Source organism: Calonectris borealis, chromosome Z (assembly GCF_964195595.1).
Source record: "Calonectris borealis chromosome Z, bCalBor7.hap1.2, whole genome shotgun sequence".
Classification (NCBI taxonomy): domain Eukaryota; kingdom Metazoa; phylum Chordata; class Aves; order Procellariiformes; family Procellariidae; genus Calonectris; species Calonectris borealis.
The window spans coordinates 48,490,099-48,508,529 of NC_134352.1; the positions used below are offsets into that span (position 1 = coordinate 48,490,099).

An 18,431-nucleotide genomic window follows, 5' to 3' on the forward strand; every position below is an offset into this window, starting at 1 on the left:
GGTATGTGAAATGAACCATTTTCAGTCCCTTTGGGATGCAGAATGTAAGGGGTGACTCTTATTTTTCTCAGATATTATTTCATTGAGTTATTGGGAGGTTATTAGGTGTGACAACTGGCTTGGCTTCTGACTCTCTTGAACTTTATAGACTTTGTGTATTGAAGAAATAGACAAGTTAATGGAGATTTTTCTTTTTCTTTAATAATGTCTTTTAAAGTGATGGAGATTTTACATGTGGAGATTTGATAGAAACCTTATAAACCCAGAAGTGGCAATTCTGCTGGATTATAATATCTGTGTCACATGACTGGTTGGATATATCTCCATGAATGATGTATTTTGCCTCCAGAGCTCAGCTTCCTGATATTTGTCATTCCAACTCTGCTCTTTAGATGTGCTGTGGTGAAGGCTGGGGGAGACACTGGGAGGGACACCTCACTTCAGGAAGCAGGCCACTTTTCTGCCCCCATGGATATTTGAGGGCAGTTATTTGTTAGTAACATTTTTTTAACTAGATATTTGGCAGAAAGAAATACCTTTCTGTGGAATTGCATGAATTAGAGGAAGGATAATCATACTAGCTGTCAACATGCAGATTATGGATTTTGTTTTCTTGAGGTTTGGGGTTTTTTTATTTTATTGTGGAAAGCATTTAGATTGGTTACCTGCAGAAGAGAGACTACAAGAGCTGAAACTTTGTCCTTTACACAACCAAAATGCTTTTGAGTTTGTGTTGTCCCTTCTTTACAATCCCACAAACTTTATCCAGAAGAACGCAGCAGGTGCGAGCTGGGAGTCAGCAGCAAAACTTAACATTGGTTTGACTGGAGAAACTAATTGGAGCAACCTTGGATCACATTTTGATGGGAGAATCCGCTCCTGGTCAACACCTTCTTCATAATAGCAGGGAACCATGTATGGACAGGCTGAAAAACAGGTCCTCGTTACGCATAGCTGCCTGTTACATATAGATCCACTCGTCTTACAGTGAATCTCAAGGAGCTGTCGTAGCTACTTTCAGCCATAGGGTGAAATAACTGTGAAAACTGAAGTGAATTCTGCCAAATGCTTGTTTGGTCAGTCAGCCTGATCCTGCCCTGTAGGCTGAGATGAGAAATATGTAAGGATTTAGCTCTTAGAAGCTATGTAAATAAATGTACATACGCACACACACACCCCTTAGTTGTGGTGACTAGAAATACTGTTTCACATATAAACATATTATGTTGGTATTAATTTGAATAATAATAATAGTTTATTTATTTGGGACTGCAATCTTGGCCTTTGTACTCATTCAATTGTTCTTATTTGGTGCTGTTTACACGCTGCCAAATATTTTTGTCTACAAACAAGTACATGCAAGAGCTGTTTCTTTCCCTTTTGCCTGTTAGGCATATCTTTCTTATCCTGTTTTCATACAGCAGCTCAGTTTACTGAATCGTATCTGCCTCTTCTTCACTAGAAATCTCCTAAAGCAAGAGTACCATGAGAGAATAAAGAGGGAAATTCAGTAAAACCCTTTGTTTTGAAATGGGTAAACATTCTGCACATGCAGGCCAGTTTAAGTTTAAGCAAAAAGAAAACACTGATGTGGAACAAATGGTAGATATACCCGGTTGCTGCATTGCCTCAGTTAAGTTAGTGACAAGCCGAGGATTTCAGAGCTAGATGCTCGTACGGAAAATGCTAATACTACAATGAAGTTGTTAGGAGATGATACCCTCAAGACACACATTCATTGAAACAGCAGAATGAATAAAAGTCTTATCAATCTTATCTTATCTTGCTCTTTCCAAAGCCTTCTGTTTTTCTTATAACTGAGGAATTTCATGTGCAGTTGTTGTCTCAGTTTTAGAGGTGTCCTGTCACTGGTGTAGAAAGGTCAGAATCAGCAAATGTGCTGTAAGTTTTTGGTGGCTAATAAGAGAAATCTTTGGTTTGGCTTATGAGAGGTCTCAGGACTACAAGCAAGGTTTGTAAACATGCTAGTTACCTGAAAATGGAGTAGGAACATAGGAACGTATATTATTTACAGCCCAGAGTAGGTAGGCATCGCCACTCAGCATGCTGCAACAGCTAATTTGTATGGCTGACCACTTCAGCATCAGCCCTAGCTTTGAACTAGGTAGCCCCATACAAAGTATTGGAAGAGCAAAACTGTGACTGCATGATCACCACAAAAGGTTGGTCACCCCCATTCCTTACCTCATGTTTGCTCTTTCCTCCTTTTCCCAGCCTTTGTGCAGCTCTCCAGAGTGAATCACACTGAAAACTGCACTGCCAACAACAGCAACAGCAAATTGCATTTTCAGCCAGGTCAGGCAGATACCTCATTCAGCTCAGCCTGAGGTCAGAGGAGAGCGAGACAAGCACAAGTGGGGAAAATTAAGCACGACCCGAACCTTTCACTGGCAATGCCAGTTTCAGTCAACTAAGGTGATCGTCTGAGAATGCCCCAAGTGCCTACGACTCTAGTCCACAAAACTGAGTGTGAGGGACAGGCAGTTGCCAGCAGTGGCCTCCAAGGAGTTTTGAGAAAAGATGTGAGAGTCAGCCTGGCCCTCTGCGAATACTCCTCAGCTGAGCTGCCGGTTTGCATCCAGCACGTCCCTCTCTCCTGCTGTCCACCACTCCCCATCCCCACACACACTTTGGGGACACTCCTGGCTCATCTGCATGAAGATGCTCCTGTCCTTGGAGTTGGGGTATGGCAAGGGTACACTTGGAGGCCTCCCAGTTTAGGTGCACTTTCAGGGATTCACCCTCTTTGGTGCTACAAGGAGCCAGATACCTTCAGCTGTGAATCACAGCTGAATCTTTTTCTTTGTCTGGGTACTGAAGTCATCACTTTCTTACAAATCATGTCCAGAGAAGGGAGGCTGCTTTCTGTTTTGTTGCTAATTAGAGTTTTATATGGGGTATAAAACTGGACCGATTCATTTCTCTTCTAGGGCTGGGGGGATTTGAGTTTTCATACCTTACCTCCCTGGTGAGTACTCTCACTGACCAACCCCTAAGGTCCTGCAGTGAGATGTGGTGGTGGAAGGGCAGATGCTGTGCTATACTGAGCTTCATCAGTGTTATGAGGAGGTACAGCATCAGTGTAGAGTCAGCTTTTGGACACAGAGGATACATGAAGCATGCTTTCAGTCTTGGCAGCCTAACCTCTGCTTAGAGGCTCAGTATTTCCAATTAGCAGATACACTGAGACTGGTAAGCAGCACCTAAGCACCTTCAACTTTCGGGGCTATTGCCCTTCCTTCCCTAGGTCCCACTGGACTCAACAAGAATTAAACAACTACGTAGGTACGGAGAAGCACTACTAGTAGCCTGTCTATATTTTTAGTGTCCAAAATATCTTCAGAAATTGGGGTAGGAATTCTGATTATCCAGCATACGTGGTCATTTGGCACTGGATACTCAAGTTGTGCCTGGAAGTTGAGGTAACCACAGCCAGGGAACATTCTAAAAGCTATACTTTGCAAAGACTTCATAACGTGCACGATCAGTTTGGTTGATTCCCGCTTCCTGCTGTAGCAACTGGACAACATCGTGTAATGGTGATTTGTGTCTTCCAGTAAAGGTGGGATGTACAAATGTGCCATTGTTCCGTGAAATGATCTAGTTTATTCTGCCTCATTTTATAACCCAACCTTAAGGGATGGAAGAATGATAAAGAGTAAAAAGAATTGCTGTAAAAATAAGCAGGTGTCTCTGGGCAGCTTTGCATGCAGCTGTGAAACATCAGGGTGCTGGGTCTGTTTGCTAGCTTTTCACTTTTAATTAGTAGTGAAGGCTTTCTGTTGCCAAGGCTTATTGGTGGGAAAAAAGGAATGAGAAAAAATTAACTGGGGATTTGTGAAGTGACTGAAGATAACCAGAGTGGCACTTTCCATACTTATATTTTTGAAGATTTACATTAAATCTTCTATTGGCTAAGGAGAATAGGAGGGTTGAAAAAACATGAGACTAATCTTTCAAGGCTTGTAGTCAAAATCAGGGTGGGACGATCGTTTCTTTAACTACTATGGTATGTAGGAGTCCTGCCAGAAGTTTACTTTGGTTTCTACAAATTGGCAGCAAATCATGAAGCTTGTAAATGGTACAGGCCCATACTAAAGCTTCCTTTTGCTCAGAGGTTAAAGACAGCAGTCAGCTGTGGATGAAGTCATTCCTGCTATGCAAAGCATCTTGTTTTGCTTTACTGCTGAGTATTGCTGCTTTATTCTTTTTCTGTTATTCCACCGTCACCTGTAGACACCTACGTTGAAACAACTAGGCGTTATCAGTCACAGGTCCTTAGACAGAATGCAGATGGGATCACTGAAATGGTACTCTACCCATTATATAGCCTCAGAAATAAAACAGAAATGTTCACAGTATTAAAACGTTTTGCTATTTTGACCAAACAAAAATGAGTTTTTCTGTTTCATGAGAAGTTTCTCTGGGATATTTCAGAGCTTAGGTCTTAGTCCGCTGACAGGTACTTTTATAAAACAGAGGACCTTTTAAAAAAACTCCTTTAAATAATACCAGTTGACTTTAATGCAGTTCTTACTAAACTTATGTAAGAAAAAGTAAAAGTAAGCTGTCGTTTCTGTTTTGGAGATACTGAGTCATTCTTTGGATGCCTCTTCAACATTTTTCAGTGATGTATCCCACTACGTAAATAACTTATTTTAATAACCTTCTAAGTTATTTTTTAATGAGTGTAAGATTTTGGGGAGAAAACAATTTTTGCTGCTCAAAAATCATAAGGAACACAAGCTATTTATGTCTAAACTTTGCAATACCTGGACAGCTTTACATCTTTTCTCACAATAGCAAAAAGTTAATGAGTTAATGAGTTTCAGTCCTGCTTGATCCAACATATTGACATTATTTTTCTGTGGCATCCATTCCGATTCATTATTACTTTCCTTTGTCAGTCACATTAATGTAGATGCTCGATAAAATGCCAAAGGCTTAATTTTCTTCCAAGAGTGACAAGCTGCTGGTTTATACTGTCTGCTTATGTCGAAGACCTGTAGTATGTCCTGAGTCTTTTAATCAGAATCGATACTAGATATTTGACAGGCAGATCAGCTTGTGTTGCCTCCTGGATGATCAATAAAGTAAAAGTAAAAACTTTCATTGACTGCTGTGACACTATTCAGAGCAGATATCTGAAGAACTGAACACAGTCAAACAAAAGTCTCTCATTGCTGGCTTGAAAGATCATCTCAAAAAGGTACCCACTGCAGCAGTGTGATAGAAAGGAGTGCTGATAATTGGGGGTATCTGTCTGTGTAGTTTATGCATTTCGATTGCCAGTATGCAGCTGTTGCTATCGCTTTGAAATTGGCTGTGTCGTGTGCTGCAGACAAAACTGAAGGGAAGATAAGCTGTACTCAGAAGCACTGCTGCACCATCTTGTGCTTTATGTTTTGTGTAAAAAAACAATTCTGCTGTCAGATGGCTAGTCACAACAACAAAAAAAGACCTTGGCAATTTTTTAGACTACTCACTTTTTTTTTTGCTTGTGCCTGCCCGAGGCTTTCAAACGGGACTGAACTGCAGATGCCAAGGCTCACACCTGCAGGGAGGTCCTGCGAAAGCCAGTGATTAAGCTGTGGAAGGAGACTGGAGATAAGTTGGAGCAAGGTATCAGCTCTCAGGAAAAGGCTTTTTTCAGAGAAATTCTCCATTGTGTCTGCTCTTTTTCTGACTTCTCGTCTTTACTTTCTTCAGCCTCTGGAGGCTTAAAACCCAAAGAATTCAGTGATGGTGTCATCTGGCAGAGCGTGGTCTGTCCGATGTCGGACTTTCCGGACGACTGCTGGAAATACAGCAGGGTAGAGAGGAAACAGTCGAGGAGGTTCCTGGAGTGTGTGGAAGTTAACTTCCTGACGCAGATGGTAAGCGAGCCCACTAGGGGAGGTGCCTCGCCTGACCTGCTGTTCACAAACAGAGAAGGACTGGTGGGAGATGTGGTGGTTGGAGGTCGGCTTGGGCTTAGCAACCATGAAATGATAGAATTCTTGATTCTTGGTGAAGTAAGGAAGGGGGCCAGCAAAACCACTACCATGGACTTCTGGAGGGCGGACTTTGGCCTGCTCAGAACACTGGTTGAGAGGGTCCCTTGGGAGACAGTCCTGAAGGGCAAAGGGGTCCAGGAAGGATGGATGTTCTTCAGGAAGGAAGTCTTAAAGGCACAGGAGCAGGCTGTCCCCATGTGCCGTAAGAACGGGCGGGGAAGACGTCCGGCCTGGCTGAACAGGGAGCTCTTGCTGGGACTCAGGAAAAAAAGGAGAGTTTACCACTTTTGGAAGAAGGGGCAGGAAACTCAAGAAGAGTACAGGGATCTCGTTAGGTCATGCAGAGAGAAAATTAGAAAGGCAAAAGCCCAGCTAGAACTCAATCTGGCCACTGTCATGAGAGACAACAAAAAATGTTTTTACAAGTATTTTAATGACAAAAGGAGAGCCAAGGAAAATCTCCATCCTTTACTGGATGCGGAGGGGGAACGTTGCCACCAAGGATGAGGATAAGGCTCAGGTACTTAACGCCTTCTTTACCTCAGTCTTCAATAGTCAGAGCAGTTATCCTCAAGGTATTCAGCCCACTAAGCTGGAAGACAGGGTCGGCGAGCAGGATAAACCCCCAATAATCCAAGAGGAAGCAGTTAATGACCTGCTGTGCCACCTGGATGCTCACAAGTCTATGGGGCCAGATGGGATCCACCCGAGGGTACTGAGGGAGCTGGCAGAGGGGCTTGCCAAGCCACTCTCCATCATTTGCCAGCAGTCCTGGTTAACAGGGGAGGTCCCGGACGACTGGAGGCTTGCCAATGTGACGCCCATCTACAAGAAGGACCAGAAGGAGGATCCGGGGAACTACAGGCCGGTCAGCCTGACCTCCGTGCCAGGGAAGATCATGGAGCGGTTCGTTTTGAGGGCGCTCACAAGCCATGTGCAGGACAACCAGGGGATCAGGCCCAGCCAGCACGGGTTCATGGAAGGCAGGTCCTGCTTGACCAACCTGATCTCCTTCTATGACCAGATGACCCGCCTCGTGGATGAGGGAAAGGCTGTACATGTGGTGTACCTGCACTTCAGTAAAGCCTTTGACACTGTCTCCCTAGAAGAGAGAAGAAGAGAAGCTGGTGGCTCACGGCTTAGACAGGTGCACTCTTCGCTGGGTAAAAAACTGGCTGGACGGCCGAGCCCAGAGAGTTGTGGTGAACGGAGTTAAATCCAGGTGGCGGCCGGTCACAAGCGGTGTTCCCCAGGGCTCAGTTTTGGAGCCTATCTTGTTCAATATCTTTATCAGTGATTTGGATGAGGGGATGAGGGCTCCCTCAGTTAAGTTTGCAGACGACACCAAGTTGGGTGGGAGTGTTGATCTGCTGGAGGGTAGGAAGGCTCTGCAGAGGGATCTGGACAGGCTGGATCGATGGGCTGAGGTCAACTGTATGAGGTTCAACAAGGCCAAGTGCCGGGTCCTGCACTTGGGTCACAACAACCCCAGGCAATGCTACAGGCTTGGGGAAGAGTGGCTGGAAAGCTGCCCAGAAGAAAAGGACCTGGGGGTGCTGGTTGACAGCCGGCTGAACATGAGCCGGCAGTGTGCCCAGGTGGCCAAGAAGGCCAATGGCATCCTGGCCTGTATCAGAAATAGTGTGGCCAGCAGGAGCAGGGAGGTGATCGTGCCCCTGTACTCGGCACTGGTGAGGCCGCCCCTTGAATACTGTGTTCAGGTTTGGGCCCCTCACTGCAAGAAGGACATGGAGGTGCTGGAGCGTGTCCAGAGAAGGGCAACGAAGCTGCTGAAGGGTCTGGAGCACAAGTCTTATGAGGAGCGGCTGAGGGAACTGGCGTTGTTTAGCCTGGAGAAGAGGAGGCTGAGGGGAGACCTCATCGCGCTCTACAACTACCTGAAAGGAGGTTGTAGCGAGGTGGTTGTTGGTCTTTTCTGCCAAGTAACTAGCGATAGGACAAGAGAAACTGTCCTCAAGTTGCGCCAAGGGAGGTTTAGATTGGACATTAGGAAAGATTTCTTTACTGAAAGAGTGGTCAGGCCTTGGAACAGGCTGCCCAGGGAAGTGGTTGAGTCACCATCCCTGGAAGTATTTAAAAGACGTGTAGATGAGGCACTTAGGGACATGGTGTAGTGGTATGGTGGTGTTGGGTTGATGGTTGGACCCGATGATCTTAGAGGTCTTTTCCAACCTTAATGATTCTATAATTCTATGATTCTATGAAAGCATCTCCAGGTGGCAGATAAATTTTCCTTAGCAGGAAGGTAATTTAGAGTAGAGAATTAACTTAATACGTATGTGTATTTCAGATCAATAGATCAAATGCTTACACTGAATGTGGTATTGTTAATTCCAGGTACCAATGACTGAATGTCAGGTGTCTAGTGTGTCTCAGTGTCACCACAAATTTAATGGAATTTGATTAGGATTGTTAGGAAACTGCAGATTTTTGATTGTTTTCTATGAACTGGTGAAGTGTTCATTTATGAAAACCAGGTTCTGAACCAAACAGTCAGAGGTCGTTGGTGCAGAAGCTGCAGTCAGAGATTGCAATCCTGATTTATCGTGTTTTGGTTCTACTCTGATTTTAAACTCATTGCCCTTATGGCCATATCCTCTTGTGCTGAAATTTTAGCAGATGTTAGTAATGAAGTAGGATTCAGTCTGTGTCAGCTTACAGTGAGATTGCCACATTTTACAAGGAGCGGTGTTAGTGATTCATCAGCTAGCCTCCAAGTTAATTACAATCTAGTGACCCAACCAAGTGCCTAGGGGCATGACGCAGCATGGAGATCATGAGATATTAGATCTGTGTTGCTTGCCAGTTACTGTAGTTAAAGGTCCCAGTGTAAAATTGTAAAAATAAGGGAGATAAACATTGCAGCGTGCAGAATTGTACTGTGCTTAAGTAGGATAATTTTACAGATTCATTTAGAGCATATTTTTCTTCACTTTCTGTTTTAACTGTTACTTAGAGTCCCTACGTGCTGTTACCCAATGAACATGCCTGTCCTTCAGCTGGCCCTATCTCAGGGATAATCATCATACATCCTTGGCTTCTGTCAGGGAAGGACTGAAGGACTTGATGCATGTGTGTAAAATCTTTTAGAGGAAAACTTCCTTTCCTTGAAAGAGAAATATTTTAGAAACATGAAACATTAATCCCCACCACATAGTGCATTTGAAAATGTTTTTCTTTTAATCTCAAACAGGTTTTTAACCTGGGGGAAGAGATAAGGTCTGCATCAAAACAGAACAGAAAACAAGCTGAGCGTTGATGTTTTGAAATTGCCATATTTTCCTGCTTCAGAATAAAACGTGTGTTCATTTGAAGCTCTTTGAGAGTAAGTGGGACCCGGGAATTGCTGGTAGCTGAGGACAATTAGCCGGGCTAGAGGAGAGGCAGTATTTGTCAAGCTGATTCACTCACCCTCAACAAGCACCCTCATCACTGCTCTCTATGGTCAGTCCCTTGGGAGAGCATTTCATATTGACAGGACAATGAAAAATTCAGTCAGGGCTTGATTCAGTAGCCTTTTGATCCAGGTTCCAGCTTCAGTAGTGGAAAATATCCTAATGAAAGTTTTGTTGAACTGCCAAAAATTGTCTTTTTTAAACTCTTCTAATCTGCTCATTATATTATCACACTGCATTACATAATCCCCTCCGAAGTCCACAAGTGGTATGAGTTATAATTTTTTGAGAGCCAAAGGAAAGACATTTCTTTGAGTAGTCATTGAAAGCAACAGAAGTGAAACAGAGGAATAAACAAAAACAAAGTTCAGCCAGAATTCCAGTTGCTCAAAGATGAAAAAAATAGTCCTTTTTCACTACCTTGGTATTGGTCACTGAGTGGTATTTCTCACTGCCTAACTGGTATTTGAGGAGCAGCGCTCTTCCTTTTTATAATGTGTAAGACTCTTATGGTCTCAAAACATTTAACCACGACACTACAGGAAAGCCTTTTTCCTGTTTCTAATTACTGAAGTACCAGACAATGAGCTCACAAATAAAATGACATTCTGAAGCGTTATGCAACTGCTTCTAGTGCTTTTATGTAAATAATTGATAACAATGAGTAAGATCTTCCCTTCCAATGCAAAGTCAACAATAGGAGGGATATAAGCTTTGATAGTTACGGTATTTGTGGCATTCACTTTTCTGAATTCTTTTTTATGGAGAGTTAGAAATGAAAGGTTTTTTTCAGATGGTTGCTTTCCCAGAGTTGGTATTTCCTCTAAGTATGCATCTGTATTTTGAGATTTTGAACTTAGGAGAGAGTCTACAACTACAGTAGGCAAGTTTTGATTGGGTAAAATGGTAGACCAGTTTCAAGTTGCATACAGGTCTACAGCCGAGTAGAATTTGAGAGCCCAAATGCATTTCTATGCGTTGTCCCCTCTTCAGACATTGTAGGTATTAGAGAAAGTTGAAGAGTGGATACATGCCGTGTATGTGGTAATTGGTTTTGCCAGCTGATTTCACAGTTGTCAGCTCAGTCCAATGCAGTGCAAAATGTGGTTCATTGAGACTTCTCAGCCAGCACATAAATACTATAGTATTAATTCCCCCTTTAACGGTTGTGGCATCAAAAGCAGACCTCTAATTACAAGTTTGATAAAGCAATTGTGCATTCAGTGTCAAAAGCTTTTTAATTGAAGCATTTTACTAAATAACATGCTGTTAACGGTTGAACTCTGCGAAGTTTTGCTATAAGCAAATGTCTTAATGGAATTAGTAGATGTTTTTATAAGACATTTTCAGGGTAAAACTCTCAGATGTTGCTTTTTCTTGCAAATGAAAAAATATGCATCTGTGTAGGTTTATTGCTGTAGGCAGGCTTATTTTTTCTAGCCTTGATTTACATTACTGTGATTTTATAATTTTTCTTAAAGATACATGGTCAAATTATTCTGTTTGACATTTCAAGCAAAGTCAGATAGCTCTCTTGAAGACAAGTTACTTTTTTTTTCCTGAAGGAAAACAATCAAGGTAGAGAAATTGAAATGCAAAAGTAAAGCAATGGGTATCCATCACAGATGTAGATTGCACTGCTGGGGTCTATGCTACATAAGTTTAATCTGCTTTGAAAATTGTTTCTATTGCTATAGAGTCCCAAAGCAATCATCAAACCTCTGATTTTAGCAAACTGAGGTGGAAACTATGACTTGTTTACTTCTCCAACGTGGAATGGTGAGGCTGTTGGCTAGGGATGTCAAAGAGTGCCAAAGAGAGTGTAATAAGAAGGTATATGTTACTTCACCTTTCAGCCCAGATTTATGTCCCTGCACTACTCTTCTTAACACTCCATAAACATCAGATGAAGAGCTACCAACTTATTCTGCAGTGTAGTGAGCATGGGAGAATTAGACTTCTTACGGTGAAACCCCTTTTCCAATTAGGAGCAAAGCTTGCTCCTGCCAAATCAATGATATAAGTTTCATTAAAAAACAATTATCAACACAGATAAGAGTAGGACTTGAACTTATTTCAACAATTTCTTCATTCATCTTTGAAATACAGTTCTGAAGGGAAATGGGAAGTCCGTTTAATGCAGAACAGCATCAAATGAAATTTAAGATTAAGCACATTACATATCTTGCACAGTGCAATTGAAATTGCAATCAGAATTCAAAATAGGTAGGAAGTATGTCTCTGAGCTGGAATATGGTGGAGACCCAGAGTTATAAAATATTAATTTCTTTAAAATGTTGTCACAGCAGTCATCTACTCTTAGAAATGGAGTATGCAGAATGGGTGAAGACCCGTCCATGACCTGCCTGCACATTACTGTATTGCTCCTCTTTTTTGCCTTATGACCTTAGGATCCTTGCATCTGTCAGTATCTTCCTTGCATGAAAGCATAAACTGTTTTTAGGAGGCCAATGGACTGTTTTTCCTGCCAAAGAGGTCTAAACATGAAAGATCTGCATTCCTGTATTCATAGGATATTTTTCATTTCTGCTTATGTGTGATTTCAGTAGAAGTGATGCAAAATATTTTTGAGAAGGTTTTTTTTTCTTTTTCATTTGTTTTTTCATTGGACAGAAATGATGGGGCTCTCATGTGGAGATTTTTAAGGAAAAAGAGATTGCTCAAGCACCTGAGATCTCTCCAGATGATATATATTGGTGTCAATCTGGATGAAAAACATGAATCAAGATAAATAGTGTCTGATAATATACTGTCATACAAAAGCTTGTGAAACAGAAGATGTGGAATGCAAGATAAAATACCCAAGTACAGAGCAGACTCATGGGCATGAATTTAAGGTGCTAAAGAATACAGGCATTTGTTACTTTGTTTAGTCATGGTGGTCTAGGAACATGGGCAGTTCTGATAAAGGATTTTTAATGGCTTATTTTTCCTAGTTATACCAGATTCTGTTGGATCTGGTTGGGGCAGAGTTAATTTTCTCCACAGCAGCCCATATGGTGCTGTGTTTTAGACAGCAAAATTTGTGACCAAAACAGTGTTGATAACCTGTGTTACAGCTACTGCTGAACTCTGCTTGCACAGCATCAAGGCCTTCTCTGTTTCTCACGCTGCTCTCTCAAGCAAGGAGGCTGATGGTGGACAAGAAGCTGGAAGGGGACACAACTGAGACAGCTGATCCCAGCCGACCAAAGAGATATCCCATGCCCTATAACATCATGCTCAGCACTAAAGCTGGGGGGGAGTTTTTCCAAAGTAGCTGTTGCTTGGAGAGTGGCTGGGCATTGGTCTGCAGGTGAGAGGTGATGAGTGATTGCCTATGCATCATTTCGTTGTGTATTTTTCTTTTTTTTTCCCCTTTCTTTATCAAAATGTTTTTATCTCAACCGACAAGTTTTTCTCACATTTGCTCTTCCAATTCTCTGCCCCATTCCAATGGGAAGGAGGGAGCGAGTGACCGGGTGGAGGTCATCTGCCTGCTGGGGTCAATACTCCACCCTTTTAATAATGTATTAGTTCCCAGGAGTAATTCTAATAGCTTTGAAAGGGTTCTTTGTGATAACAGATATCTGAAGCATTATTCCTGCAAGCGCAGTTTCACGGTGAAGTTGAGCACAAGATCTGTGATGAGATAATTTACTCTCTGCGTATGTAGGCATGTTCTGGTATAAGGGACTTACACTCCAGAGAAGTATACAAATGTGGAGCTGTTGCAGAGCTGCTGAGCCCACAATTGATGTGCTAGTCCATTGGTCCCTGAAAAGCAACACATAACTGACACCTGTAGCAGTGGAAGTGACTGGATAAAGTGTGGGACAATGCAGGTAGAAAAGTAGAAAAACATCTTTACTTCTTCACTTCCATTAACTCCTATCATTTCAGGTATTGCATGTAGCAACTGCAGATACACTTGTCAGAAGGATTTGTGATATCTGCAGATGTCAGATATATAGGACACTTCAGATAAATAGGTAACTTATCACCAAAGCAGGTGAAGGTCTCCTGAAAATCTTAGAAATCTGCTTGCCAACTGTAAGATCAAACAGATGGAAAGCATTAACAAAATAAATCCCATCAGTTGGTTTCTTCACGTACTTAGGTTGCAATGTAAAATCTTTTCATTCACAGGGCAGACTTCTACTGTGGGCCAGCACTAATGTGGAACAAAACATTCCTGCCTCTCACTGGCTTACATGCAGTGCTAGCTTATGCAGGGATGCTAAGAAATTGACGTCTGCAGTTTTATTCCTGGCTTTGTTTACAGATGCGATATGATGATTTGCTTACAGAGCAAAGAAAAGGATGTAGAATTTACATATTTATTCTGAAAGTTGTCATTATTAAGCTGTAGTTGTTTTAGTAGAGGTGTTCCTTCTAGTCTCAGATTTGCACTTTAACCTCTTGGTACCTCTTCAGTAGAATGAGAGTAGTAATATTTTCTTACATCCAACAGTATGACTTTTTAAGATTGTAGACGTTATAGTAAAAGGTGGTGAAATGCAAGCAGGTGGAAAAGCAAATTTGCAGATTTAATTAATTACTTTTTTTCCTTCGCACAAAAACCAGGTGACAGACAACTTCACCTGTATCCATCTCATCCAAAGCTCTTCTTTATGCCTGCTGTATAGGTATCATGGTGTAGCCAGTACACAGTGAACTTTCTCAAGTACAAGCCTGTTCCCTGTAGGTGGTACATCTGGAAGCTTCAGCAACAAATTTCTAGCAAGTTTACTCATTGTGTCCAAGGCTGTGTTTTCCAAGGCTAATATCTTAGACAAATATGGGTGGATTTTTCTAGGAATAGCAAATGCATAGCCTAGCCAAAAATATTTGTTGTGTCAGTATTCCAGTTCTTACTCTAAAGCTTTTAAAAAATATCAAAAATTATAATACACCATTAACTTTAGATAGCCGTATATTCAGAAACACTGATAACGGTTCATTAGTGAAACTTAATAAATAAACTTGCAGCTTAAGTTAAGTTAGTTAATAGGAAGCATTCATGAAGCATACCAAGAGTTTCTGATTTGTGTAAAGTAATATTGGGAGTGACACTAACTTCCTTTGCAATCTGAGGCCTTGTTCCCAAATTAGGATTAATTTTAGACTCCAAAAACATTAACAAAACCTTAAACTATGCTCATTATCCATATAGTTACATGAGAAGAATTAGTGTAAGGACTTATTTTCCAAGTCTCATCTTAAATACACTTATGTCAGGTTGAAATATTTTATTTTTGTAATTAACAAGGGTAAATTAAGGTAATATAAAACATTGTTAAAATGGCACAAGAAGCTGGCTGCAAACATTTCTGCTTCTTTGTTTAAATACATTTCCTTTTACGTCTTTCTGGTTAAATCAGTGCAATTTGTAAGTAAAATAGTTGTTGATGAAGCAACACATCTGCTGACAACATCTAGAAACATATTTAGTGATTTTGTGAGGTTTCCTGTTGACTTACATGTTTCTTTCCAGTCTCCTTTTATGAAGACATATGGATGTTTTCAGGTTTGGCTGTTTGTTTGATTGCTTTTGGGGGTTTTGTATTTTCAATTTGAAATCTGTGTAGTGCATTGACTATGAAAATGACAAGATGACCTTTGTGTCACAACCGATTTTTTTTGCAAGGATCTAAAAGTCTCTTGCATGGAGTTGGAAAGAGATGGAAAGAGAAAGAGAGGGTTCCTCTGAGGCACCTGCTGAGGTTATTTTCTGGTCAGCTGAGACCTGTAAGTATCCAGACAGCATTTCTTTGGCATGGGGCAGCACCATTTTGCAGGGTTAAACTTGAATATAGCATTATTAAGACTTTAGAGGAGAGTGCATTGGCTGTGGCATGGGAATATGAACTGTCAGGGACATTATTTCCTCTGCAGCTTCCACGTTCAGGATTTGTCTTGCAATTATTTCTGTAGGCAGTTTTTTGGCTCTCCAGGTATTACTCTCCCCCGCTAACCATGGGGGCTGAGCAACTCACCGGTGCTCCGCTGAGAGACAGGTTGGTATAGACAAAGGAATTGTGAAGACTGTATATCCCGTGTTTTTCCAGTGTCTCCTCCCTCTGCTTTTCCCTGTGTCCAGCATCTGATTGCTCTATCTTCGGGATTAGAGTCGCATTGATATGAATGTGCTTCAAACATGTTTCATTAATGAATGATATGACTGCTGTTTATAACCGTGGTAATAACTGAGGCAAGGGAGAATCAGTCCTCCATGGTTGTGCACTATACCGTGTGACATATAGCAAATAGCAAACAAAATCAGCAAATAATATTTTTAGCCAAGTATATAGTTTCACGTTTTAAAAATAAAAAGAATTGTCTTAATATGTTTTAACCTAAGGTAAAGTGAGTAAAGTTATTGGGATGCTGCAGAATCTAAGTTCTAGGATTATGTTCTGTTCACTGAGACTGTTGCAGACTGGGAAGAGACAGTTTAGTTATTGTGTTGAACCAATAATTCCAAGTGTAAAAAAATTAGCTAAATTAACCATTTTTATAAGGCGAATTTTAGAAGAATTTTCTTGTGTAAAAATACTTGCCTGATTTTGTACATCTTCTTCACTCATTAATTTGTATAATGCAGTAGTTCCCCTTACGATTTTGTTAGCAATGTTCCAAAAAGATGGGAAGTTGGGCTTTTGTTTGTCCTTTTTTCTGTATGTCACGAGTGAAGTGATAAAACTGTCTAGTGTCACAGATTAAGAATGAGAAAAGTATAGATAGATATTCAGTTCTTCCCATTTGTGTATGCTACTCTATTCTTCAGGCTGCACACAAAAAGGGATCAACCACCCTCGTATGCATAAAATGATTGCCAGAATTGCTTGGAGCACATCCTTCATGTTCTATGACTTTCCATCCGTTCTACAGCCTCTAAACCAGCTTGAATTAGGTTAAAAAAAGATCTTTTTTGCATATGTGGCAGGGGAGCCTTGAAGTCTAAGCAGCCTCATATTCTTCAGTTTTAAAAGCAAATGAAATAGTGCTTTTGATTAGGTATATGTAGGTAGCGATATACGGTTCCAAGGTATACGGGCCTTGATGTTGCTGCTGAACAGGTTTAATCCCAGTGCACAGGAACTAAACTGTACTGGTTTTACTTGTGATTTGCTTTAATGAATGACAACAAGAATTGGATTACCCGCCTTAAGAACGTTACTGTACCGTTAATGTGAAAGGCTGTATGAAAAAAAAAGCTCAGATGAAAGTTTTGCTCTTTGCTAGCTTTTGAATTATTTTAGTTCTTCTCACCAACACCTTTTTCACTCCAGAAAAGAAGCTGAGTTAAAATTTTACCTTGGGTTAAAACATATTAAGACATCAGTAAATAATTCTTTTTATTTTTTATACATAAAACTATGTATTGGCTAAATATATTATTTGCTGATTTTGTTTGCTATTTCTTATTCTATGTCAAATTTCATTGGCTCCATCAGCCCTTCTATTCATTGTTTTGCCTGTGGTAGAAAATCAGACAAAAGGCATATTTGTTTTGTACATTCAGATTCATTTGCCCACTCACAAAAACAAAGCTGTAAAATGGTAATTAATATTGTAGAAGCACAGGGGCTCATATCAGAACTTCACACTTGTGACAAATTAGCTGCTTACTGCTAACAGCTAACAAATGTAGAGAGAGTGGCAAGGCAGCATCACCATGACCCACACTGTTAAGTTTTAAGATGTGCGTGTCTGAGATGTGAAGTGTTCCATGTGTTTGTTTTAATGCTGTCACCTTGGATTTTATTTGTGAGAAATAGATGAGTTATTTTCAAGTTATTCTGTAAGTAACTTCCGATAATCATGCAAAAAGTCATTAGCCTTGGGGACCTTGACTCAAGACAGCTTCCAGTCCTGTGCTGTAACCACATTACAACACTGTATTTGATGCTCAGAAACAGGATCCTGCCTGTGATGTAACACCCAAGTCTTTGGCGTTTTTCCTGATATCTCACATTTGTGAGATTTGTGTAACTTGTTTTTCACATTTATTCTGTCATCTCTTTCTCCACTGTTAATATCCAAATATCTCTCTCTTGTGAAATAGCTTTGTTCTTATTATTTTTCAGCTGTAGCAGATTGTGTTTTAAAGGCTAAAGATTGAGGTTTTCCTTGCCCATGCTTTTAACTTCTGACAGTTCCTTTATCAGGTGTTCCTGGAACAACATCCCAACCCATTGCCAGTTTGGAAAGTATTTTTCATCCTCCAGATTATTAGAGACCATTTATATATGAACAGCTCTAAAAAATTATTTCTTCTGCACTACATAAGACATTACTCTGGGATGCAATAAGATGCATTTCTGATAAAATGCATTTCTGATGATTGCTGTTCAAATACGTATTTTCTCCAGCAGTTATTACATTGTGGCGTCTCTGATATCAGATTTCCCTGTTTACGAATATATTCCAGTGTAAGAGAGATCTTTGAAAACATTTGAAAATTTAACTAAAGAAGAGTTTTGCAAAAAATAAATGCCAACTCAGATATTTTCCTACAGATAACAATGGCTACCTAAAATTCCATTCTTCCTCTCCCCATAGAGAGAAGGAAAACTATTTTAACATTTAAAGTTCCTTTAGTCCTATAATTTTCGATGTCCACCAACTACATAGTTTAGTTCATGTTACAGGTTCCATCCCTGGGATTATACTTTAATTTATAAGACTAAGTAATTTTTTCCTTAATATTAATGCATTATCTTTATCCATAGGGAATATGTTTATTACGAAATTAGGCTGAGAAAGGAAGTTGATGGTTATCAAAAACAGTCTTTTCAAGCACAGCCTATTAAAATGTATATAAACTTGTGTAAACTTTTAGACTATTCTAACCTTTTTACAGTTATTTAATATCCACTCTTAAAACACGTGCAGCGTAGAATTTGCAAAGGATGTGAAATTTTCTTCTTTTCTGTAGACATTTCTCTGGATTAAAAAAAAACCAAACAAACCCAAACAAACAGAGAACACC

At 40.5% G+C, this 18,431-nt stretch overlaps 1 protein-coding gene across 2 annotated transcripts in view; it reads left to right on the forward strand.

The window, feature by feature from the left end:
* PCSK5 (proprotein convertase subtilisin/kexin type 5) overlaps positions 1 to 18,431 on the forward strand; it is a 260,305-nt gene that overhangs the window by 81,521 nt on the left and 160,353 nt on the right. The window lies entirely within an intron of this gene.